The following is a 26,910-nucleotide window of genomic DNA, read 5'->3' on the forward strand; positions in this document are numbered from 1 at the left end:
GTTCATTTCCTTCCCCACCCATTTTGTCCCCTTCACCACCTGCATCTCTTTTCGCAACATTATCACACACACAAACACCATTTTCTACCACTGGGCACAAAACTTGTATTTTAGGGTCATTGTCACATGCTTAAATGAAAGCACTTAGTTTTCAATCTCTAAGCCTAGGCTTGAAGCCCAGGCAGCTCTAACAAACTCTTCAGGAAACTCTACATTCTTGCTACTTAGAGTGTAGTCTCTGACCAGCAGCACTGGCACCCTTACGGAGCTGGCTAAAACTGCAGAATCGCAGAGCCCACCCCAGGTATGCTGCACAGCCTCTGGGGTTTAACCAGACCCTTTGAGAAGGGCTTCTCTACTGAACTTCAACGTCTGAAAAAGCTTTGAGGGTCAGGGCATCTGCTTGGATGCCCTATTCTGCCACACGGTGGAATAGCTCCTGAACCATTCAACCTTTGAGGATGTCCATTTCCCATCTGCAAAGAGCAAGCTTAGACTAGACACTTAGCTCCTAAACTTGACTGATCAATCATCTATATAATTTAAGTAAATTTCTAAAAATACAGATTATTGGGCCCCTCTCCTGTGGATTCTGATTCCACAGTCTCTGAAATGCGGATAGGCTTGGGTCCTATTGTTCTAGAACCGGGCATATTTCCCAAATTCAAAGAGAGCTAGATTCAAATATAGCTCTGCCACTAAAAGCCATGTAGCCTTGGGCAAGTTTCTTAACTGCTTTGAGATTCAGTTTCTTCATCCTGAACATGGAAATATTATTATCAACTCCCTGGAGTTTCGAAGATTAAATAATTTATGTAATTTATGTAAATCATTCAGCACATAAACAAAATGCATTTCATTATTTTCCCAGTCTCCCTCTCATTTCCCTGAACTCCTACCACTCTATCCTACTTTGCATTTCCAACACATGGAGAAGGTACCCCTTTCAAGGCCTCTGCACTTGCTGTTGTCTGGAAAGGTTTTCTTCCAGAAGGTGCTTGCTTCCTCCTTCAGGTCTCTGCTCAGAAGTGGGGCCTTTGCTGACCTCCTCACATGAAATCACAAATCCCTACCATGGGACACTCAGCCTCCTTAGCTTGCCTATGTTTTTATCGGAGGGCTCTACACCATCTGACATTATGTATGCACTTGTTTATTGCCTGATGCCCACCCTAGCCCCCTGCCTCCCCTGGGCCACTAGAATTTAAGCTCTATGAGGGCAAGAACTTTGCTTTCTTGGTTACTGTATCTCCAGGGCTCAGAAGGTTGCTCTACACTTAATTGTTAAATTAATGAATGAATAAATAGATTTTTCCCTTAGTCAGATAACTCTATTTTCATTACTTATTTCTTGATTTGATGGCTCTTTGCTTACCTAACGTTTTTTCCTGGGAAAATAAACAAATCAAGGATGCTTTCTCAGGTCTTTCCAAATTAACTCTATACAGAGTAAATTCCTCTAAAATAATAAATTAACTGTATATGGGGACCTATGTTTTTTTCTTTATTCCCTCTTGTACAGTTAATAGATGAGTAGATCCATTGGTAAAAGATTCAAACAGTGAAGAAGGGTGCACAACTACTTCCTCCCCAGAGGAAAGCATGGTTCACAATTTGTGGTACAACTTAATATTACATTTTCTGTGCAGTTACACATACAGAAGCATGTAGATACACACATTAGTCTTTTTATTTTATGTTAACAGGATAATAATACACTTGTTAGCCTGTTACTTTTTCACAACATACCTTCCCATGTCTGTATTTCTTTTTTCTTTTTTTAACTAATAAGAAAATTTATTAATATTGTTGAAGACAAAGTAAATACAAAAAATAGTAACTTTCTTAAATAATGCCATTAATAACAGTAAAGGTAAAGATAAAAAATATTTTTTTCACAATTGCAATGAATAAAGTTAAACACCTAGAAATAACTTACAAAAGGGTAAGACTTCTATATGCCTCCCACGCCAGAAGACTATAACATTTTACCAAGAGACAAGAGAAAATTTTAATAAAGTTTATATACCATAATCTTAGATAGGAGACTGAATTTTTAAAAAAATATCTACTTTTAATGGACTTATAATTTTAGTCAATTATAATAAAAATATCAGTGAAATTTCCTCAGACTTGGTAAATTAAATGTCCTGTTCCTTATTCTTTTTATTGGCTGCATAAAAAAATATAGCATCATTTCTTTAAATGGTCCCCTCTTAATGAGCATTTAGGTTGTTTCTAATTTGTCTCAATTAAGTACATTGCCATGAATAATTAAGTACATTGCCACGAACAGATCTCTACAGCTCTATTTGATCATATTGCAAAAATTTCTTTAGAAAAGGTTCTTAGAAATGCTCAAAATTTGATCAATGCTGCAAATTGGCCTATTTTGAGCTAACAACTTTTCATGGTCACCTGTGCTTTGTAAGGATGCCTGCCACCGTAGTCCTCACCAAAATCAAATGTTATCTCCTTAAATTTTGCCAATTCCATTGCTTTAAAATATCTCCTTGTCATAATTGGTAATGACTTGATTTCTAGTGAAGCAAATCATCTTTTTATATTTATTATCTGTTTACATTGTTCTACCATGTATTTCCTATTTACCCATTTTTTTCTCTTAGATTGTCTTTTTAAATTAGATTAATAAGAATTTTGTATATGATTCGTTTTTTATTATAGATATTGAGGATATTATCTTCTAATTGCTATTTATCTTTTTTATTTCATTTATGAACCTCTCTTTCATTGTAATAGGTTTTAACATTGCCAAATCTATCAATCTTTTCTTTTTTTTAATAACTTTTGCATTTTGAGTCTTAATTAAGAAGTCATTTCCAAACTCAAGTGTTTTTCCAAACACTTCTTTTAAATAAAACAAAATTTTTGGTTTATCACCACTAATCTATTCATGTCTATAAAAATAAAAAGTAAGGTTGATTGTAACTAATTTCACATACCCAAGTCACTGTTTCACAATCCTATCTTTTTCTTTCTTGTGAATTAAGAATCTGACGTGGCCTCCACCAATGGACACTCATCTGGAGAGATAGATAAATTTTAATTACCTCAAGTATGTCAACTTCCCTTTCCATCTAGGCCTCCTTCCCTTCAGACTCATACAGAATGCTTCATAAATAGACGACAACAGCAGAGGGATAAATCATAAGAGGAAGCCCAAGTCACTCTACATGAGAAAATAAAACTTTTATCAAGTCTGGTGGACTCCTGTTCGAATAAGAAATGCTTTTAAATGGAATAAATTGAAAGGACCAAGCATTGTTTGAACTGAGTCAGCAGTGTGGAAAGATTTGGCCTTGGCCAGGCATCTTATTTCACACTAGGTGTCTCTGAGCAGGTATAAAAGCTCTTGTAGGAAGTGCCTCAAACAGAGGATCTCTGGTGTTTGCCTAGATGTCGATTCCTCCGTTCCCTGCTCAGAGATGCTGACCCAGGCCTGGCAGGTGGAGTCTCTGTCATTGATATGCAGCAGATATGCATTTGGTGATTTTGGATCAGATATTGAACAAAATAAACAGAGGCAGGCAATTTTAATTGTGTATGTACATATGTGTGTTTTTATAGAAGCTTATTATAATGTTGTGGCTTCAAATTGGAAAAAGGAAGGAAAGGAAAAGGTCACCTAATCTCTTTTACTTTGTGGAGGGGGAGGGGGCTCCAGAGAGCAACAAAAAGAGGAAAGATAAGACTATTCTAGGCTGAGAAGGATAAAACTAAAGGATAATAAAATGAGAGCTGATGCAGTTTAAAGGCTGCTCATTACCTGGCCTGAGATATGGCACCTATTGTTGCTAGTTGGAGATGATTTCTCAGCCTGCTGTGGGCTGATAACAGACTGGTCCACTGGCCTGAAGGCTCATTGTTCTGCAGGCAGAAATGGTGCCTCAGACAGAAGCAAAGTTGATCTCAGCCACAGCCATGTTGCTTTGGCCTTTTCTCTGCCTTCAGTGGGATTAAAAAAAAAAAAAATCAAGAATTTATATTAACTTAGAGGTGCTCTGGGACCTTTTCAAGCCTCCCCCCTTAAGATCCCCATGACCTACTTTGGATCAGGGTGATTCTGAAAATAAAATGCTGAAGTTTTCTTTTCCTTGAGAACAATGTCACATTAGTCAACTTAAAAAGACTTCCTCACAGCACAAATTGTCTGTACAACTCCTTTGCCCCTTAATTATATTCCACCTTGTTTTATTATTTAAAGGCATCATATGAGTTAAGTGTTTACATATACATAAAATGCTAGAGTCGGAAGTAAATTTAAAGTTGTAGTTTAATTCTCTTCTTTAATAGGCTGACACATGGAAGCCCCCAGAAAGCCATGGAGAGTATGATCATCAGAGAATAACGAGTGGGGAGATGAACTTTCTCCTCCCTCTCCCCCAGGCAACACTGTGAGAAAGGGGTTTCTGGGTCAGGTGGAAAGGGAGCCAAGTCCTACAAAAATTGTGGAGATCATGACCTCTCTAAAATCTTAATAATATTCTGTGCAACTAAATGAGAATCAAGGATTCTAAACTCAAAGTTCAGGCTCTTGCACCCATTGTTAGACCTGCTTCTAAAGGCAGGAGTGCTGACAACTTCAGAACAAAGTATTTGGTTTTGAAGCATGTGCCAAAATTGAGTAAATAAGTGCCAGGAGCCAAGTGGGATCCCTCTACTTTCTGACCTCCGCACTCACAAACCTATATTATTTTTACATAATCTCATTTACTATTGCTCCAAAGAACAAAGCACACCTGCATCTGGACAAAACGAATCCCCCCCCTGTGGCCTCTCCGTCTGTCTTGGCTTGGACCTCGCTCATTCAGTCAATCGTCTTTAGTATTTTCTTCTGGCTCATTTTATTCAACCTGTATAGACGCCCAATACTTTCCTCTCATTCAAATCAACTCCATACATGGCAAATCCTCCTTTCACCAAAGTACGAGTGCATACTCTTCTTCCCTCCAGAGTCAAACTAATTACAAAAAGAATGTACATCCTCTACCTATACTCCCCTTCCTTCTCGTCTTCACATCTTTGCAACATGCTTCTGACCTGATCACCCCATTTAAACTGCTTTGGCCAAGGTGGTCAGTCGTCTACTATATAAATGTCATGGATTTTTTTCAGCCTTGCCTTAACTTGATCTTTCCATGGAAAGGTCCAGGACACCATGGACTTCATCATCACCATCATCATCACCCCTTACTTTTGACAAGTCTTTTCTCTTGATTTCAACATCATTACTTTTCTTTTTTTTTTTTTTTTTTAAGATTTTATTGGGGAAGGGAAACAGGACTTTATTGGGGAACAGTGTGTACTTCCAGGACTTTTTTTTTTTTTTTTTCCAAGTCAAGGTGTTGTCCTTTCAATCTTAGTTGTGGAGGGTGCAGCTCAGCTTCAAGTTGTTGTCCTTTCAGTCTTAGTTGTGGAGGGTGCAGCTCAGCTCCAGGTCCAGTTGCCGTTGCTAGTTGCAGGGGGCGCAGCCCTCCATCCCCTGCGGGAGTCGAACCGGCAACCTTGTGGTTGAGAGGACGCGCTCCAACCAACAACTGAGCCATCCGGGAGGCAGCTCAGCTCAAGGTGCCGTGTTCAACCTTAGTTGCAGGGTGCGCTGCCCACCATTCCTTGCGGGACTTGAGGAGTTGAACTGGCAGCCTTGTGGTTGAGAGCCCACTGGCCCATGTGGGAATCGAACTGGCAGCCTTCGGAGTTAGGAGCATGTAGCTCCAACCGCCTGAGCCACCGGGCCGGCCCCAACATCATTACTTTTCCTTGGTTCTACTTTCAGAATTCTCCTTCCTGTTAGTTCTTCACATAGGCTTTTTCCTTTGCCCAGCTCTTAGTGTTAGTGACTCCTGTGGCTCTGTCCTCAGCCTTTTTTCTTGCCCAGTGAAACTCTTTTGATGTTTCAACTACCACCTAGGGTATACATACATAGATCAGAATAAGGCAACCTTGACTATAAGACCAGCCTACATTTTTCAGATGGATCAACACAGAATCTTGACAATTTTTAGGAATGTAAATGAAATAATCAAATATTTATATACTCATACTTAATCATTTAACTTAAGTGAATACACACATTTAAAATAACAACAATAGGTCATATCTGCTGGAGCTGTGCGAGCCATCAACAACCAAAACTGTGCGAGACCTCTCCGGGGCGCATGGACCGGCACACTGACTGGCGCACTGTCGCAGGGACCCGCTCTCAGCTGCGAACCCCGCACAGGCCTAGCTCAGCTGGGCCTCACGCCCCTGCGGCTCTGGGGATGTCTTACAACGCGAACTTGACTGCACACATGCCCGTCACCTCCCTCAAGGCCGCTGGGAGTGTCCACCCATCCCCCACCAGTATGGCAACGTCCTCACAGTACAGGCAGCTGCTGAGTGACTACGGGCCAGGCAACTGGGAACAGCCAGGTGCCCCAAAGCAAGTATGCCGAGATGCTGGCCATCATCGAAGAGTTGGGGAAAGAGATCAGACCCACCCACGCGGGAAGCAAAGAGCTCAGTGGAGAGACTAAAACAAGGAGGCATCATGCACGCCGGAGGACTAGTTCAAGAGTGCTTGGCTGAACGGGAACGGAAAGCCAGATGCTAGCTGGCTTGTTAACTTGGAAGGTTTCCCATCTTCTTTCAAGAAGTTACAGTTTCATCTCCCCTGTTCAGATGACACTTGCTTTCAAAACGGTTAACAGTTTGGTTTCTCCTCCCTGTGCCCCTCCCATGGTTCATCAGGCTCTGAATCCACAGTGCCTTGATTGAGAAGAGATTTCGCAGTTGATTAGGATTTACATTATGAATAGTCAGGAACTACCCAGGGTTTTTGTTTTTGTTTTTGTTTTTTAAGCATTGACTCAAATGATGCACATAAAAGTTGCTTATCTCACAGCAAACTGTAGTTTGCCTCCAAGATACTAATGTTTCTCTTTTGAATATATTTATGTTATTCAAATTGTTTTTTTTGTTGTTGTTGTTTAATTTCAGAAACTCATTCAACTCTAAGGGTTTTGTTTTCAGTGTGTACTGACAGCATGCTTTACTTAGTAGCTGGTACCCATTTGCCATACAGTATAGATTCAGCTTAATGTAACTTCTTTTTTGCTTAAGCATTTGCGTGATTATTAGTGCTTTAAAGTCAATTAAAACAAACAAACAAACAAACAAACAAACAAACAAACAAACAAACAAACGCACATGTTATAAATACAGAAGAGTTACTTACCAAACCTAACCTAACCTAACAAGGACACCTAATTTTGTTCCTAAGACTGTATACAGATTTCAGTTCTGCCTTTCCAGTTGATTCAAACATCTGGAAGTGAATGACTAAACCTGTTTGCATCTTTGCATGCATTTACTTGATGCAATAAAGCTTATTTTCATTAACTAAAAAACTAAAATAACATACTATATAAACCGATATACTAACTTAGAAATGTTGCTTTTTTTCTCCATGGTCAATGTACCTCTTCCTATTGATGGAGATGTCAGTCTGTTAAAAGTCCCCAGAGGAAGACATGAGTCACCCAACACAGCTTTCCAAAGCATTGCATCTTCATTCCAATATTGTAGATACGTTTTAACCTTTTGAATCTTATGATGCCGTGAATGGAAATTAAACCCTGAACCACTTGTACCTGTTTGCATAAAATGTTGGTTGTTTTGTTTTTCAGAGTGTTGTACATCTGTGTGACTCCCATGTACTATGTTGCTTTTTAAAAATAATTTCTAAAAGTCCATTTACAATGATATCTAACACATAATTATATTTAAAAAATAAAAATATTTAAAGCAACGGTTAAAACCTTCATTTTTTAAAACTGATTCTCTCAGGCAACCTCCTAAGTATCCCGAAGGAGTATTGATTGAGGTAGTTTCAGGTTAATGTGTCTACGCAAACATTACTTCATTGCTCTAAATAAGTAATTAAGAGAGCACTTTGATTATGGAATGCTCTATAAGGACCCTAAGGTAAAACAACTCGCCCTTTTCCTGGGGACTAATTTGAAGGGAAAGTCTCACATTGAATTAGGTCATTTATAGTACGTGCAGATGGATCTCAAAACTATATCCTTCCCCAAACTCTCCAGCACTCCAGAAAAATGGGTCTAATTACATACTGAACCAGTCACATCCAGACATCCCATAGGCACCCCAAACGCAAGATGTCTAGAATTATATTCATTACTTTGAGTCCAATTAACTTATCTTCTATATCTTACTGAAAGTAACTACTACCCAAGTCAGTTAGCAAGTCAGAATTCTAGAGTCATTCTTAGATCACTGCATTTGTCTTATTGGCATATATTCATTAGACAAACTTATATTGAATAACAACTCTATTTTAAGTGCTAGGGATACATCAATCAGAGATGTAAGGCCTATGTATAATGGAATGTATAGTCTAGTAGACGGGTTAGAAACAAAATCATTAGAAAATGCCAGGAAAATTTTAGGAAAATTAAAATGAAATATATGATGGTGAAAATGAAACAAGATGATGTATTAGAGAAGGATTACAGGGTACTTTAGATCAAAAGATCATAGAAGTTTACCCTGAGTACCAAGAAAGGGTTAACCATGTGCAGACACAGGGTACTAACGTGGCAGGCAGAGACTAGCTTTGCCAAGGCTGAGGCATGGGGATAAGTATGACAGACAAAGACCAGAAAGGATGATGAGACTAGAGCAAAGCAAGCAAAGCGCAGGGCAGGGTTGTGTGTGTGTGTGTGTGTGTGTGTGTGTGTGTGTGTGTGGCGGGGGTAGTCATCATGAGGTGAGGCTAGATGGGTAGTTAAGTGCACAAGTATAGAGGAGATGTTTAAATTTTATGCTAAGTGCTCTCAGACAGCATTTCAGAGTTTCGAACAGCTAAATGATTTTATCTGATTTATGTTTTTAAAATGATAACTCTGAGAATGTATTATTGGGGGAGGGGTCCAAAAGTGGAAGTCTGGGGACCAGGACAGAGGGCATTTTCGTAGTTCAGGCAGAAAATGCTACTGCTAGACTGAAGGTGACTGCATGAATGAGGGAGACACAGATAGATTTAGGATGTATTCTGGTAAGAGGGACACCGGGGCTTCCTATTAGATTGGCTATTTTAGACAAAGGAAGGTGAGGAATTAAGGAAGATTGCTATGTTTTTTTATATGTGCTGACAAGATGGATAGTTGTGCCACTCACTGGGACAGGGCAAACTAGGAGAGAAGCAGTTTGGGGTCCACAGGAAATCAAGCATTCTGTTTTAGTCTTAAATACATTTAAGATATCAACTAAATACCCTGTAGAGATGCCCAGTAGTAAAAGTAGCGGTAGTAATAGTCATAGGAAAAGCTCATATTTGAGTGCCTCCTAAGTGTGATAATAGATACTATGATTATCTTACTTACAGAAATGAGGAAATCGAGATTAAGTAATTTACCCATGGTTGCTCAGTTATCAAGTGACAAACCTAGAACTGAAAACCAGATTGTTTGGTTCCCAACCATTATATGTACTGCACTCTCTCTATGAATTTGGGAATCATCGTTATATTGCTGGTGTTTAGAACCAGAGGATTTAAAGCTATAGAGAAGAAAAGTTGTCCCAGTACCTAAGATCTCCAATACAGCAACAAATAGCAATATAACAGAAAAACAACCTCAAACAGAACTGAAGAAAAGAGCTACTGGGAAGATAAGAAGGAGTCTATGAGAATCTGAGAGTCCTAAAAGTCAAGAGAAGAGGGATTCAAAAAGAAGGTCATGGTCAACGGCTTCAAGTACAATGAACACTGGAAAATGATAAATGACGTCGGTACCACATTATTCAATACTAACCTTGATACACATTGTTTCAGCAGAGTGGCAACGTACTTGATGAAATAAAAAGGGGAGAACACTTTGATAGTGGGTGCAGCACTTCATCAATGTAATAGGATAAGGCAGTGTGTCTGAGTAGAGAGGCCAGTTGGCTGGTGTGGTCAACCTTCCTGGTTGCCTGCTCATTAGCTAGTGCTCCTGTTCTCCTTACTATTTAGATGTCTGTTGTTGTATAACCCAAGCTTAGTGGCTTGACAGAACAACAATATTTTGTTTTCTCTTATGGCTTCTTTGGGTGAGGAATTTGAGAGTGTCTCAGTTTAGTGTTTCTGGTTCAGGGTCTTTCATAAAGTTGTAGTCAAATGTTAACTGGGGCTGCACTAATCTGAAGGTTTGACTGTGGCTGGAAGATCCACTTCAAAGTGGCTCACTCACATGCCTGGAATTGGTTATCTGGTCTCTCCAAAAGACTGCTTAATTATCCTCGAAACGAGATCAAGGTGAAAGTTGCAGTCCCTTATATGACCCAGCCTTGAAAGGCACGCCATCACTGCCGCTGTATTCTATTGGTCACACGGCTCAGCCTTATTCATTGTGGGAAAACACTGCACAAGGCACAAATGCCAGGAGTTGAAGATTGTTGGGGGCCATCTGGGTAGCTGCCCGATTACTACAGCTTACTAACCAAACCTCAATTTTATTCCAAACGTTCATATGCTCTGCTGAAAATACTGAGCAAGCCAAGATATCTTGCAGCTAGGGAGGTCATATCACCGAACAGGAATTCCAGGAAAGCTTGAGAGCAAGCTGACGTGACATATGCTTCTTTGGCTTTTGCCTTCACTTTTCCCCTTTTTCCTGCCTGGAAAATGGGCATAAAGTTTGGAGGAGGAGTACCTGCACAGCACAACAGCAAAACTAGTGTGCCAAAGATAGCTCTGGAATGCGTCCCTCTTTCTAGTGAACAAATAGTTCACATTTGAGACTATGTTCAAGGGATGCCTCTTCCACGGTGTTTTCCTGACAAAACCTCTCCCTCTTTTAGGTTTTTTTGGCGTATGGTATAGGAGTCTGTGGCAACAAGTTAATTTTTTCCATTTATTTGTTTGAAGTTCTATTGGTCTTTACTAGAACACAAGAGTTTTGAAGGCAGGAAAGTATCTTATTTGTCTCTGTATCCCCAGCACTAGGACTCCATGCATTGTCACTGCTTGGGGCAGTGGAGGCAAGTCCCCATGGCATCTGTTTCATTACCTCAAAGTGCTGCACTGAGAACTCAGTCTCAGCAAACCAACAGTCCACTGAGCCAATCAACTGGTCCCGCACTCATTTTTTTTTTTTTAAACTGCCTCTTATGCTCTGAATGTTAACCCAAGAAGATTTTACCCCAAGCCATTACTATGGCTTTGCACATACTAAGCACTCTACAAAAAATCTGTTGAATGTATAGACAGTTCTGGTTAATATCTAGCTAGGAGGAAGCCGAGGGTTGACACAATCCATCCCTGTAACAGACTCCTGAGGCACATTATAAAGGACCATGCTCTGTAATGAATTCTTCTTGCATATCCTTGGTGATAATCATCATAGAGAGAGAAATGAGCAGCTCTCTGTAATATTTATATTTCCTAACAGCAAAGACATTCTCTTCTGTAATTCTGCCCGTAAAAGCAGCAAGGAAGCCAAGAATATACAAGTTCTCCATGGCAACTGGGTCACAGCAGCATGCAGTCCGGGCCAGGGTTTCAGATAAATGGAACAAGTGGAGGTGAGCTTCCAGTCGCACGAATAATGCCTTACAGTGGGGCTTGCACTGAAGCATCTCTACCTACTGGGACTCACAGCCCACAGCACTAGGACTCCATGTATTGTCACTGCATGGGGCAGTGGAGGCAAGTCCCCATGGCATCTGTTTCACTACTTCAAAGTGCTACATTGAGAACTCAGTCTCAGAAAACCAACAGGCCACTGAGACAATCAACTGGTCCCACACTCATTTTTTTTTTAAACTGCCTCTATGCTCTGAATGTTAACCCAAGAAGATTTTACCCCAAGCCACCAGACACCAGGGAGTTCTTTTCATGTAACCTTAGCCTCTCAGATCATTTCTCTCAATTGCACTAGAGAACTCCCTCCCTTCACTGGTTTGGAAGGGGAACCAGACTAAGCATCTGGTTGGAGGGGACAGCTGTTTAATGCATGGCAATGAAAACCGCCCAGTCAAATCAGTCAACTCCTCCATCAAAGACAAGAAGTACCAAACAGCAGCAGCCAAGTGAATGACCTTTGGCGAAGCCATTCTCAGGAGCAGGGACCCCAGCCAATGCAAAGCATTAATGAAAGCTCACACAAGGGGGAAAAAAAAACACAACTGAAGGATGGGAAAGAACCCCAGGGCAACTCCAGACACAGAGCCCACTTCTTCGGGGCCCTCCTAAAGAGGAAAGCCCCACTGGGAAAGTGAGGCACTCCACACAGATTAAATTTCTGTCACTAACAAACTCCAACAGGGTCAATAATCCAATTCCTTCCCTGTCGGTGCTGCTGAGGAAGAACTGATTATGGATTCCTGTGTTCAGCACAAAACTATGGCACTGACAAGGAGATGGCATTTTGACAGGAGGGAGTTTCCCAATGGTAGAGAAAGTGCTTGTGTACCAGCAAATTGAAGTCAAGATTCATAATCTAGAACTATATTAAGGAACAACTTTGCAAGGTCGCCCAAATGCTGAAAAAGGTGATGATTCAAACCAGACCCTCTATCTATTTGGAGATGCCAACAGCACTCTGTGAAACCCAAGGCTGATTAATTAGCGAGAGCCATTGGTGCCAGCACCAGAAATGGCACATGCTCTGGCTGACTCATCTCTAGAATAAGCAGCTGGAAAGAAGGGAACAATAGATAACTTCAGGAGAGGGAGAAGAGCCTGCTTGTGCTGGTGAGGATGGGGGCAACTGGCCTACATTTTCCAATAGGCAGACCAAATGTGTGGCAGTAATCATATTCATAGGTCATGATTGTGGAGCAGAAACATTAGAGATGGAAACAGACCAGTTGGGTCAGGTAGCTGCCTTCTGCCTTTGCAGTTTTGCTCACTAGAGTAAATTTGTTGGCCCAGTTTTTATACTGTTTATAACTTGCAGTGAGAAGCCATCACAACAGAATGAATCTGGAATCTGTGGTCAAAGAGAGATCAAATTAAGAGGAACCGAACCTCTTCACAAAGTAGAGGGGGAAAACCCAGGGGAATATAGGAAAGCAGCAAGGTCAAACAACCACCAGATCTCAGATTCCCCATGGCCCAGGCTTGTCAGTCCTTGCTTGCCCCAGAGATGCTCAGTAGCAAAGACCTGCACTCTCTGACCTGGCCCAGTTCCACATTGTTCCTCATCAAGCCTGACTGTATACTCAAAATCTCAGTCCCCACTAGTGGGCAGAACCAGAAAGTCTTCTGCAGTGACCACAAGATGGCTGGTAACCGCTGGCTTCGCTCCCTCAGTTCAGATGGTTGGTCTTCTGTCTCAATCCTCTATTTATACTCATTTCCTCACCAGGGTGGAGCTCCACTCTGAACCTCAGCAGGTTTTATTGGTATCAGGACACCTACGTAGCTCCTGTTGGTCTCTCCTCCAAAGTCCTCAATTGTAGTTACTGCAGGTAAAATGAATAACTGTACCTGACACCTCAACTTTGTGTCCCACCTGGTTAAGAGGAATGTGCTGCCCTAAGTGCACAGTGGTCATTGTCCTTGGGTCCCAGCACGAGTCTGTCTTAGTGCGCAGTTGCCTGCAGAAGCTCCACCATGGTTGGAGGCACTGCTCCTCCTCACCATACTGCTGGTTTATTTTGCCAGCCCTGGACCACTGGAGCTTTCTTATTCCCATCTCTTTACCTACTCTTAGGGTCTCTGCCAGAGTCACAGAAGAGCCCAGGGGATAAGAACACAGAATGGATTTGGAGGAGTCTGTGTGAACGCTCAGAAGATCTTGGGGCTGGCTATGAATAAATTCCAGAGCTATGAAAGGTTTGCACCTCTTATTTTTCCTATTGCATTTCGCTAAGTGGGTCACTGTGTTTATGGAAATGAAGCTGTTACATGTAGAGATTTTGAAATTAGAGTTATATATGTCTAAAGAGTAAATTAGAGAAATTTATTAACCTCCTGTTATGGGATGAATTGCAACCCTTCCCCCCAATTCATATTTTCGAACCCTAACCCCATCAGAATGTGACTGTACGAGGTGTGATCAAAACATATGGTGGATGTTCAAATAAAAAAAAATCATTACATTCAAAGACACCTTGCCATTAACCCCCCTCAAAATACTCCCCCTCGCTTCGAACACACGTACCCCTCATTCTTGCCACTTTCTGAAGCTGTTCTGGAAGTCCTCTTTCGTGAGTGTCTTTAGCTGCACTGTCGAGGCTGCCTTGATGTCCTGAATCAATTCAAAACATTTTCCTTTCATGGTCATTTTGACTTTGGGGAAGAGCTAGAAGTTTCATGGCGCCAGATCCGGTGAATAAGGTGGATGAGGACACACTGTAATGTTTTTATTTGACAGAAATTTCCTTTTACCAGAAGTCATGTGTGAAACAGATCCTTTCCGTTGTGATCACAAAATACGGTGAATGCTGCTGCTTAGTGCCATCCAATGGAAAGGCAGGGATCTTCAATATGGGCAGCAGCGTGTGGAACCTTAGTAACAGTGTGTGATAAGTTTCAATTTGTGCGGTGCATTCAGGTGTGAACTATGGTCGAGAGAAGGTGTGTTTTAAAGTGTGCCGTAAATCATCCTCCATCATGACAACACTCCGTGTTACACATCACTTCTGGTAGTCGGAAATTTCTGTCAAATAAAAACATGGTGTGTCCTCATCCACCTTATTCACCGGATCTGGCACCGAGCGACTTCTGGCTCTTCCCCAAAGTCAAAATGATTCAGGACATTGAGGCAACTGCGACAGCACAACTAAAGACACTCACGTAAGAGGACTTCCAGAACTGCTTCAGAAAGTGGCAAGAACGATGGGATTAAGTGTGTTAGAAGCGAGGGGGAGTATTTTGAGGTAGATTAATGGCAATGTGTCTTTCACCGTAATAATTTTTTTTTATTTAAACATTCACCGTATTATTTGATCACACCTCATATTTGGAGGTAGGTCCTTAAGGATATACAGTGTGTAAATGTTAAACTCATGTGAAACTGCTCTATCTCACATATAGATACCCACACTAATTCAAATATGCATTATAAATAGTCATATAGATATACAGATCTTCTCACGATTATAAATTCATGATAGATAGACACATAGACAAATAGGTCTTTACGCCTCTGGGCCAGTGTGCTAAACTCTTTCAGCCTCTGTTTTTCATTCGTAAAATGGGGATAAGAGTATCTACTTCAGTAGTAGTGAAGATGTATAGGACCCTTAAAAGTCCCTAAACCTATAAGCATAAGTGATACAAAGAATACATACACTCACACTAAAACGTTTACTGTTTACATTACACAGAGGTTGCCAAAAAAATGCATACACATTTTAAGAAAGAAAAAAACCTGTATTAAAATGGTAATACAATGAATGATGCTAGCAGTTAGTCGATTAACGCCATCTTTTGAGTGAATATCATTCTACGCATTCCACCGTAATTCAACTTTGAAAAGTAATACATAGATAACATCTCTTAAAACGTGTACCTTTTTTTGGCACCCCCCCCCCCCGTATTTACCTGTAAACTTCAAACAATAGAACCACACTCCTGAAAGGACCTTAGAAACTATGCAGCTCTTCTTTACCTTTTCAGTGTTAAGCCTCTTTAAAGAAAGTATTTCCCCATGGGTCCTATTTTTTAAAAAAGTATTTGTCTGCCATACAAATTGCATTTGTTTTTCCAACTTTTTAATTATTAAATGTGGATACCATTTACATCTGAGGGTTTATCATACTCAGTTGATATGATCTGAGTCCAAAATAGGTGAATTGACCATTTTTGAACTTTGATGCACTTTTTAAATACTAAAAAGAATTCATGGACTCTCTTGCTGGACCATGTGAATCTATGTTCCCTAGGTTGAAGACACTGATGGAGTCCAACCCCTTCGTTTTCAAATGAGAATGCTGAGGGCCAGAGTGACCTGCCCAAGTGGCTCTTGAAGCCAAGTCCCTAGATGCTGTCTGGAGCTCTTTGAAGCCCCCCACCACACACATATACAAACTACTGGCTACATTCCCTCTTCATCAGCAAGCCTGCATTCCTCAGGGTAGACACAGATGGCAGCAGGGATCAGAGCCAAAGAGGATCCATTCTTTTGGACTTAACAATGGCAAACACTCCCTTCCCTCTCAGTCTAAATGAGGCTGTGATACACAGGGGCGAAGGACTTGGCAAGAAGTGAGGAAATTATCAGTCTAGCTGAATTGGAGGCTGGAGGCTGGTTTTAGGGGAGGCCTTTTGGGGTTAAGCATGCCTTCTCTATTAGACACAACTTTGATTCTGGAAAACTGAAAAGGGCCGAAATGTGATTGAGAAAAGAGGTCAAGGCTGTTCTGTGGTATTCTAAATGCAGGCTTAAGAGAAGGGAAGCTCTCTTAACCTCCAACATAGAAAAGGGGGCAGAGTGTCAAACCCAAAGCAAAGTCCATCTGGCACAAGGAGCTCATGTTTATCCGCAGGATGTTTGTATTTTTATTCTCAGGGGCCGGTGTGCTGGGTGGAATGCAGAAGGACAGGGAGCATGGACTACTACAGTCAAGCAATCACTAGCTTTAGGAAAGAAGATATTTCCTTTTTCCTTTTGATTGTGAACTTTCTTAGAATACATAGAGTTATTCATCTGAAAAAGTTGTGATTTAAAAATGCTGACTCCCTGAAAACATTCTTCTTTTTTCTCATAATTCCCTGAAAATATTTCTAAAATGCAAATACTGTATCAAGTACAGTGCATATTTATATCTGAGGTGACATCAAATAACATTATTTGCTGAGAAGTTGTCTTATTTATTTTTAAATGTATGGAGAATGTTTAAGTAAAAAAAAAAATAATAATAATAATGACAGGCATTTAAAGTAGAGGAATGCTAGCCAGCTTGGAATCCAGCAGAGTATACTAACAAAGACATTAAAACATCACCTACGCTAAAATGAAGAACAAAGCATGTGAAGTTTTTAAAAACTTTTGTCTGGAATCAAACCAACCTAGGAGCAAACATCAATCTTAGAAGTCTAAGTAAACTCTGTGTTCTTCCATAAGTTACATGAATTTTCTAATTCTCAACTTTTCAACCTGTAAGATGGGTTAATAATACCATTTTTAATTATAAGTCAACGAATGATTAAATGAAATAATACAAATGAAAGTACAGAGCACAGAGTACGTGGTACACAGTAAGTGCTCAATAAATGTCGAGTGTGATGATGGTGAGGAGGAAGAAGAAGCTGGGGAGAAGAAAGAAGACAAGAAGGAGAAAAAGTGAAGAGATGGAGAAGATATACAGGCTCTTCCTTAGTATATGTTCCCCAAAGAGTAATTTGTATCAAGGATTTTGTTGGTCCAAGAAGGAAATCTGAGAGTGACATTGAGGGGATAAAGTTATTTTAAAAAGGAAAACAAAATATGTTAATATTCATCAACCCTAAATTTATGAGTGGACTATGGTTGTGCTAATCCTTCTCTTACCAGTTTAATGACTTGTTAAATAATGATTGGTGACTGTTATCTTTATCATCAACATGATACTGGTAGAGCCTTGTAAAACTATTGATTTTGCTTGTGTTCACTCCTTAGTTTCTAATTGGTGTCGCTCTTGATACTAATTGGCTGCTTTAAGAATCTGAGTAAGAACAGTATCCACTAGTGAACAAATAAAATGCCATGCTGAGATAAAGAAAATATAATTTATGCTAAATATATGAGTTGGTGATAACCTTAATTAAAAAATAAGGGATGACTCATCAGCTGATCGTATGTCAGAAGTGTGTTCTTGCACAAACAGACATGCAGGAGCTCATGGAATTGGTTCTTAATACCACTCTTAGGGAGAACTATCCAACCTCTGCCAAGAATAAGCATCTGGGATTAACTCTTTTCATTCCAAAAGGTTAGAATGAACACTTTCCTCTGAGTTGTGACAAATGGATTACTTCGCATTTTCTGTACTTTTCATTGGCAAGTATTCATGACAATGACTGTCATGTGTTGACAGATATTTCACACAAAGCTGCTGTGGGAGTAAAAGGTTCCAATTATTTTAGTGTCTTTGTTTTCATTGAGCTTTAATTTACATACAGTCAAATGCATGGCTTTAAGTGTTCTGCCTGATACGTTTTGACAATGGTAAACACTCAGGTAACTTCCACACCCGTAGAGAATTCCTGTAGGGCCCTTCCAGTCAATTCCCAGTCACCTTGCTGCCCTCACTCCTTAACCCAAGGCAATCATTGATTTGATTTCTATCACTATAAATTAGTTGTGGTTGTTTGAGAACTTTATATTAATGGACTCAATCAATATGTAATCTTTTGTATCTGGCTTATTTCATTTAACATAATATTTTTTGAGATTTAGCCATGCTGTTGTGTGGAAAAGTAGGTCATGTCTTTTTATTGCTGACTAGTATTCCACTGATGAATACAGAATAATTTGCGTATCCATTGTCTTAGTAATAGATATTTACAACTGTTTCCACGTATGACGATTATAAAAAAATAGTATTTGTATAGTTCTTTTGTATATGTGTGTGTGTGTGGATGTATTTACTCATTTGTCTTAAATTAATACCCCAAAGTGGAATTGCTGTCATGGTACAGGCAAGTGTTTAACCTCTTAAGAAAGTGTCAATCAATTTTGCCAAGTGTTCATCCTGTCACATGCCCAGCAATGACTCTCAGTGTAGCAGGGTTCCAGTTGCTCTACATCCTCACCAACATTTTGCATGTCAGCCTGATTTATTTTAGCCATTGCGGTGTCTGTATCAACGATCCCAATTGATTTAATACTCACAAATATATGATCCTCAAATCTTTATACTACAGTAAAAAAGACTGTCCTCACTTCTCATACAATTGCCTGGGTGACCCCAGTGCTGTGGGGATCTTGGGGAGGGTTACTGAACCAACCAATAATTCACAATGGTTCCTCAACAGTAATAAGAATGTGTTACCAAGGTTTTCTTGAATTGAGAGAACAAAGGGAGCTGAGAAATAAAATTATTTCTTTGTTTAAAAACAAGAATGCATTTTGCATTTTAGAACAGATTTTTAAAACTGCTTTGTTCAGAGAACCATATGATTTCACTGATACGTGGTATATGAACCAAAAACAACAAAAGAACAAGACAAACCAATGAGACACAAAAACTCATAGACACAGACAACAGTTTAGTGGTAACCAGAGGGTAAGGGGGGAGGGGTGTGGGAGATGAGGGTAAGGGGGATCCAATATATGGTGATGGAAGGAGAACTGACTCTGGGTGGTGAACACACAATGGGATTTATAGATGATGTAATACAGAATTATACACCTGAAATCTATGTAACTTTACTAACAATTGTCACCCCAATAATCTTTAATTAAAAAAAAAAACTGCTTTGTTATAGTTTTTCAGAGAATGACTCCATGCCCAAATAAGTTTAGAAAATTCTATGTATTATTTCCCTTTCTTGGTGCTTATGAGGCACATTAGTTCATTTAAACCTAGCAAAATCCTGCAGCAGTGAGCACATTTACTTCTATTCAATCGATTGTCTACCAAATTTGTGTGTCTGGACATTTTTTTTTAATCATTTCTCAATATCCTTTCCACAAAACATTTTTTGGAAAATATTGGTATAAAACATAATTGGCAATCTTAAAGTCAACTTTCTTAATTTCAGTCAGTTTAGCAAAGTATAACCAAGGGGAGCCGGTGAAACAAATGCATTTTGAAGAGATTAAAATTTGGGCGACAACTTGTTTATTTTTTCTTATTTACTACAGGCCAACTGGAGAGAGGCCAAGTCTGATTCAATGCTTATTAAATCCCATTGCATATTATTGGTGCTCAGTAAACATTAATTATTAGTGGTAGCTGAATAAATGATAATGTTAATAATGATCATGATAATGCTGTATTTTCAATTTTGCCATAAATCAAAACATCTGAGAGAAATCTTGAGACAGTCTGTAAAACCCAAACACAGCTGGGCTCTCTTTTTCCAATGGGAATTTTTCACCCTGAAAAAAAATAACAATTTCTACTTAGAGATAAGCAGGTTGTCTTGGGTCACTGAGACACGATTGCTCAGCCATCAAGCATCCAGAGACAAATCCAAACTGTCAGGATTTTCTAAAGCGCGCCTGTGACGGTCAACATCATGGCTGCCTCTTTAGCAGTCCACCTGGTATGGTTCCCTCATTGACTTCCAGGTCCTCCATGATGAGGTCCTGCCAGACCTGCAGGCATCATCTGCCACAATCTCCAATATACCCGCAGGTACCCAACATACCCCTTTAGTTCATTCATCTGTTCCCATAGTAATGCCACAAGCATTTCACCAGAAACAATCAGGCCCTGAACTATGAACGATCAATGTAGCTCCTGTCTCCATAGGGCTTACTGTTTGCTGCACAGGCCATCTCATATTAGCTCATGACACGGAGTCATATGAACGTTTTAGAGTTAAAAGAGAACTCAGAAATCGTCCAGTTCATTCTCCTCTTCTTTCAGCTGAGAACACTGAAGATCGGAGTTATTAAGGGGTGGGCCGAGACACATCACTCATGAATAGTCATAATTCTTATCTTAATAGATAGTAACAAGCGTTACAGTTTTATAATATGCATTTTAGTTACACCTTCTCAATAAGACCATTTCTATTCTTCGAACACTTCTATCCAAGTAGATGTGTTTATTTTACTCTGTTCTTTACATATTGACTCCAGGATAAAAATCCAAGCTTCTCAGCTTGTTGCATAAGGGCCTTATCAAACTGACTCACACCTGCTTCTCGAGCCTCATCTCCTCGAGACTCGTATCTGACTCTCTGCATTTGATGTCTCAGCCATCCTAGACCTTCTCCAAAACTTGCTTATGCACATATGCATGTCTCTCTCTCTGCTTCTTTACCCAGGAAATGTCTGTCCTTCCTGAGAAGCCTTACTAAAATATTACATCTTGTGTGAGACATTCATTGGTCACCTTCTACCTTATAGGCAAAATTAATCAAAGAACTGAAATTCCGCTGTGATTTATTCTCACTTCTCTTACAGAATTTTCCCTAATGGACTGTATCATCCCTCCTTAAAATAATTTGTTTTCCATGCTCTGAGAAAAATACTATCTTGGTTTTCCCACTAACTCACTGCAATGGCCATTAAGTTCTCTTTTGCTGGATCTACCTATGCTCCCAGCGTTTAGATGTTGAAATGCTCCAGAGCTCAGCCACTTTTCTCTCTGCACGGACTCCTTAGGTGCTGTTAGCAAGTGTCATGGCTTTAAATATGCTTTATATACAAATTACTTTCATGCTGTACCTTCCACCCTGACCTTTCCCTCAGAATGTATATTTATATCTTCTATCTTTAACTCTACTTCAATCTCTAATAATTGCTTCATGTTTATCCTGTGTGAACTAAATCTTGTTATTGTCCTACAAACCACCCCTCTCCATTTCCTCCATTTCACTAAAAATCACCGAGTAACTCAAGTCAAAAACTTCAGACTCATCCATGACCCCTCTCTTTCTCTCACCCCATATCCACCACATGCAATCTGTTCTTAACTCCAACTCTCAACGCATCCATGTTACCCACTGTGTGTCAGCGCATACCGTCTCACCCGAGTACTACAGTGCTTCCAGTTTCAGGGTTGCATTTTGTTCTCCTCGATCTGTTCATCACAGGCTCTGGAGACTGAGCCTTTTAAAGTGTAAGTCAGATTATTTCCTCCTGCTCAAAACCCAACAATATTTTCATAGTACTTTTAGAATAGAATACTATTCTAAAGAATCCAAATTCCAAATACTATTCCAAAAATACTATTCCAAAATCCAAATACTATTCTAAAGAACTATTCTAAAGAATCCAAATTCCTTACAAGAAATAGAGCCCCTCATTCCTTTGGTTCCTTTCCATATTCTCACCTCACTCACTGTCTTTTAGGCATAACGGTCTCCTGGTTGTTTGTCAAGTATAGTCTTTGCACAGATTTTCCATGCTATTCCCTCTGCTGGACTCCTTTGCCTTCAGATACCTACCAGGTACATTTCCTCAATTTATTCAGAAGTCTGCTCAAGTACCAATTCCTCATAGAGGCTTTTTCTGAGCCTGGTATCTGAACTGGAATCTCATCTGCTCACTGTGTGCCTGGCACATAGTCGCTGCTATTTTGAAATAATGAATAAATGATGCTCTCCAGAGCGGTGAGCCCAGTACCTGACCTACAGGAATAGGCACTCAATTAAATAGTAGCTGCTCAATAAACTGGACTGATGACTGACAGATTAAACATGATCCAATAAAGAACTGGATTGCCTATTCTCAAGACCAGATTCGAGAATAAAAGTCTACAAAAGTCACATTTTAATCTCTATCTTCTTCTTTGAGGCTATAGTGAGTCTGGTAGTGGAATCTCCATGTAAAACTGGATAGACACGAAGTTGGACCATGGTGGTAATTATAGCTTAGTTGTGGAACCACAGGAGTCATGAAAGATACCATGACTGGCCCTCAGGTAGGATGGGCACAAAGACAGAGCTGGGATTAGGGAAGGGTCTGAAATGAAGCAATTCTCTCTTCTTACCCAGACAACTGCAGAGATACTCTTCCCTTATGGTCAGACAAGGAGGGAATATGCAAATGTTTCCCTAAAGGTAATGTAATTTCTACACTGATTCCCCAGGGTGCAAGATAAATATTCTAGAAACATGTCAATGTCTTGTCCTATTATTATACCCCTCTCTCTAATTTTTAATGCAACCTGCTTTCGCTTTCTGCTTCCCTGTCTATGTCCCTTTATATCTTTTAGGTTTTTCTTTTCCTTTTCCTCCCTGTCTTGCTGCGTTCTTTTTTCTCTCCTTCCTGGATTCTCATTTCTTTGTTCAAAAAGCCCCCAAAAAAAGTAAAAGAGGAGAAAAGATTCATGCAGCATCCTACTGAGAGAGAACTGAAAACAGAGAATTGCCAATTTTGAAGAGCTTTTCCCTTTTTACGGCAATGTTTTGCGCCTGCCTGTATCAAATCTTTAAAAGAAATACTACCATTAATAATATATAGTTTGCTTTGTTCAGTTCAATTTTATCCTGATCCAAAGGACCTGGAATGCACGGCATAAGAGCTTGTTTATCCCACGTGTCACAAATAACAGGATGATTGCTCCTACCCTGTCCCTATAAGCCTCTTTTCTCATCTCTTTTGTTTTCCGCCTGCAAAACAATTTCACCTGGTTGTGGGAGCATTGGCAACTTCAGGTTGAGATTCCTGAGAGCAGTGTCCCAGCAGTTGCCAGCTGTGCTCCCTGCAGGGGGGCCCTCCCTGCCTCGCAAGGCCTTTGGCTGCCTGCCAGTTCTCCTGATTTGCCAATCCACTTTAAGTTCCCCTGCTATGGTCACTTTGGGCCCTAGGAAGTAGCAGTACCTGTTGTCAGCTTCCTTTAAAATCCAAGAAGTTGCTCTCAATCATATTTCTGTAGACAAAGAGCAAAATGCCAGTTGGTATGCGTTGGATTTGTCTTCCCATGCAGTCATGAATCCTGCACACTCCCATGGGCTGCTACTTATTGTAAAACTGTAACAATTACCTCTTTAATAAAATATTTTTTTCCTCCTATTTTCAGTAGTGCTCTTGGTGCTGGGGATTTTGCAAAAGTATGAAATAGACTTTGTTTCTTTACACAGGGTGATTTCAAGTAAAAATTAATCCTAGTGTATTTCTTTTCCTTCTCCTTTTGACAGCAGAAGAAAAACAGGGATTTCCCCCCCCCCCTCCCTATCCTATGTCCTTTTCCTTCCTGTCTCTTTCTGGATCGATGTCAGTGAAACCCTAATAATTCTCTAAGAAGCTGGTTCTGCATGAGGATGAGAGACAAAAAGCTCAACAACTTTAGTGTCTTCTGTCAGCAGAAGGGAAGAAAAAGACTCCAGCATTTTCATTTTGGAAAATTTCCACACTTTTCTGACCAGTTATTTAAATCCGCTGTTAAGGACATGGCCATTCTATGAGATGATCCCAACCAAAAACCAAATAATCTTGTTTTTTAAAAAAGCAGAAACATCCCTTCATCTACCTCTAGCTAGACAAACACCAGACCAGGAGGCATCCCATGGGAACAGAATATGATACCTGTGACTTGCTGAGAGCTTTGGGCATTTTCCTTTTGCACAAACAAGAGGAAGCTCTTAATTATTTTAGACTTAATTCCAAACAACCCGTGCTTTGAGAATAAAACTCAAATTCTATACAGGATAAATTTCTACTAAAAACTATTTTCTATTTCAACAATTGTAGTTTTTATAATTTTGTTTTTTAATGTAGAGTGTTAGTGTTGTCTCTTTTGAGTCTCCTTTGTAGCTTATCTGGATATTCAGTTGCATTTAGGTTATTTTAATCCATTCGGTTTCTTCCATTCTATTTCATTCTGTTTCATTCTCTGAAGAAACATAGATTGGCTATGCACGCATTACGACTGTCTCTGACTTTCAGGAGCTCGAAATTAAGAAGGCATGATTAGGGTGATAACATCAATATGGATAACTGTCATAAGGAGACAACAATGTCAAAAAGAACATGAATGTTTTAAAAGAGATGTGCAAAACGTATTCTACAGATTAACAGGAGGAAGTTGAAATAGCTGTGGATAGGCTGCACAAGGACATTTAGAATACACATTTTTGCTCAGAAATCAAACCCATAAATGTAAAGCTCTAATCCAGGAGGGCATCGAATTAGAATATGTTGATCAACTCCCTTCAAGATCGCTCATGGTGATTTTAGTCTCACACACTCATATTTCCCAAGGGCATAGTCACACGTAATTTTAAAATTATCTGTGGCTTACATGGGATGGACATCATAGAGATTGGTTTGAAATAAGTGTTCTAAGAGATCAGTTAAGCCAAGTGACACAGTCTGTGTCTTCTTTCATTGATTCCTTTCACAAAAGTTTACTGATCCCTGATTTTGTGCCCGGTGCTGTGAAAGGCACTAGAGGCAGAGTCAGGAAGACGTGAAGGCAGCTCCTGTCCCTAAGGAATGAATGTCTTTTTAATCAAGAACATATCTGAATGCTCCTCCCAATCCTAGCCCCAAGGCAATGCCTTTCACACTCATCAGGGCCCCAATGGAGTGGAAGAGGAGCCTCTCCCTCTCCAGGTTGTGTGACGGCAGGAACTAATAGATGCAAAAGTGCCTGAGGGGTGAAAGTTTATTATAATCAGTTCTGGAAGCATTTCAGAGCACGTTGGTAATACGCATCATGTATAAAATGTGTTTTTATTTAGCGTAATATTTCTGAGAAGTGTCAGAATTGTGGTAGATACATATTTTTACATTTTTTTCTGAAAAGTCTTCGTTATGCTTCATGATTCTCCTTATTGGGGGGATAATTTTCCCCTTATTGGGGGAATGACTTTCCTTCTTCTCCTGCAGCCTGTATCTTTTCCTCTGGAGCTATGAAGAGAGGACACTGAGCACAGCATGTTGGCTTATGAAAACTCTGAGTCTGACAAATCAGATATGCTTTCTTATCAACTTGGGCAAACTAGTTCCAAAATTGGATTGTAACAGAGCTTCAAATCACTTAATGAGTTCAGAATCATGGAAACAGAATCAAGAAAATAATTGTGAGCTTTGATACACTCAGAATTTGTTAAGATATGAAACCAAGTAAAACCAAGATTATAGTTTAAAGCTCTATAATTCTAAGACTACTCTCAGTATAATATCATAAAATGTTACCATGATACTCTCAGATGGATATAGATAATTAAAGTATGTACTATAGGAAAAAGCTAAGAGAAGAGGAGATTTGATGGTGCCTTACAGAACCTTTTATAATAATAATAATAATAATGAGTTATTCCTTCAATGATTACTATGTACAGGTATCTTATACACATTGGATCATTTAAGGCTAACTCTGATGCTGTGTGTGTGCTTACTCAGTATGCAATTTCAGATCCCTTCCCAGAAACTGTGTTCCAGGCAAGCTAAACATTTGATTTCCCACCTTCTCTTGCCACTGGGCAAGACCATGTGTGCTAGGGAAGTCTTCCCTTCTTGAACCAAATGACACAGTCTCCAGGGGAAAAACAGCCTTTCTCTTTGTTCCCCTTGTCTCTTATTCTTATCTTCAATGTGGGCATTATAGCTGGAAGGGTAGCAGCCGTCTTGCAACAATAAGGTAAGTAGCCATGAGAAAGATGTGTAGTGAACTGCCACCCCACTCCTGGGATTCTTCACTTTTCTTACGTGAAACAAACAAATCTCTAGTTTTTAAGCCACTGCCTGGTTGTTCATTGCTTGCAGCCAAACACATCTGTGTGCTCATTTGTTCACATAGAAAATATTTATTGAATGTCTACCAGTTGCCTGTTACTGTTTTAGATACTAGAGATAGAGCATAGAAACAAAATAGACTCTGCTCAATGATTTACATCCCAGTGTGGTGTTAACAGGCAACATAAAGAAAATGCTCAGTGTGTGTGTCTGTGAGAGAGTGTGTGTGTGTGTGTGTGTGTGTGTGTGTGTGTGTGTGATGGAGAAAATAAAGCAAGGTCAGCAGATAGGGAGTGCTGGGGAGGTAAGAGAAAGTTACTATTTTATGAATGGCAGTCAGAGAAGGTCTCACTTATTTAGACCAGAAAGAAGTGTTGGAGTGAGCCATGCATATTTTTGGAGGAAGCACTTCCCAAGCAGAGGAAAGTCCCAACACCCATACCCGGAAGTGGGGACATGCTAAGCATGCTTAGTAAACAGAAAGGAGCCCTTTTTGGCTTTCATGGAGTGAGGGGAATGATGACCCAAGATGAGGTCAAGGAAGTAACCAGCCCAGGAGACCTAGATCATTTCAGGCCATTTTGAGGCCTTTGGCTATTACTCTGTCATT

At 39.9% G+C, this 26,910-nt stretch overlaps 1 protein-coding gene and 1 pseudogene across 9 annotated transcripts in view; one reads left to right on the forward strand and one right to left on the reverse strand.

Moving 5' to 3' along the window:
* The window catches only part of OPCML (opioid binding protein/cell adhesion molecule like), a 1,259,174-nt gene that overhangs the window by 46,749 nt on the left and 1,185,515 nt on the right, over positions 1 to 26,910 (reverse strand). The gene's annotated exons all lie outside the window — the stretch shown is intronic.
* Positions 6,285 to 6,616, forward strand: LOC117017803 (cyclin-dependent kinase 2-associated protein 1-like; annotated as a pseudogene).

This window comes from Rhinolophus ferrumequinum, chromosome 25, assembly GCF_004115265.2.
Source record: "Rhinolophus ferrumequinum isolate MPI-CBG mRhiFer1 chromosome 25, mRhiFer1_v1.p, whole genome shotgun sequence".
Lineage (NCBI taxonomy): Eukaryota > Metazoa > Chordata > Mammalia > Chiroptera > Rhinolophidae > Rhinolophus > Rhinolophus ferrumequinum.